Genomic DNA, 830 nt, shown 5'->3' with positions numbered 1-830 from the left:
ATTCAAAATGCCAGGCTGGATGGATAATAAACTGGAATCAATGTTTCTGGGATAAACTTCAACAACCTTAGATAGACAGATGGAAACACTGTAAAAAGAGAAAATGAAGAGGAGCTAAAGAGGGTCTTGATGAGGATGAATGAGGAGTGTAGAAGCCTCGCTGAGAACTCAATAGTCAAATGAACAACACAAGGTGTCTGGTCCCATCACTACTTGGCAAATAGAAGGGGAAAACATGGAATAAGTTTTCCTGGGCTCCAAAATCACTGTGAATGGTGACTGCAGGCATGAAATGAAGAGACACTTGCTTCTTGGAGGAAAAACTATGAAAAAACCTTGACCTTGTATTAAAAAGAAGAAACATGAGCTTATTAACAAAGGTCTCCTCAGTCACAAACCCCTATCGTTTATCCAGTAGTCATGTAAAGATGTGAGAATTGGAATCTAAAGAAGGCTGAGAGCTCAAGAACTGATGCCTTCAAACAGTGATGCCTGAGAAAACTCTTAGGGGTCCCTTGAACTGCAAACAGATCCAGCCAGTCAATCCACAAGGAAATCAACCCTGGATATACATCTGAAGCACTCATACTGAAGCTGAAACTCGAGGATTTTGCCAAACTAATTCAAAGAACCAACTCTGGAAAACATCATGACCCTGGGAAAGATTGAGGACAGGAGGAGAAGGTGCTGATAGAGGATGAGATGTTTGGACGGCATCACCAGTTCAATGGACATGTGTTTGAGCAAACTATGGGAAACAGTGAAAGAGAGGGAGGCCTGTTGTGCTGCAGTCACAAAGGGTTGGACATGACTCAATGAATGAACAACAG

The sequence above is a fragment of the Bison bison genome, unplaced genomic scaffold, assembly GCF_000754665.1.
Source record: "Bison bison bison isolate TAMUID 2011002044 unplaced genomic scaffold, Bison_UMD1.0 scf7180017864537, whole genome shotgun sequence".
Lineage (NCBI taxonomy): Eukaryota > Metazoa > Chordata > Mammalia > Artiodactyla > Bovidae > Bison > Bison bison.
This window is presented reverse-complemented; position numbering follows the sequence as displayed.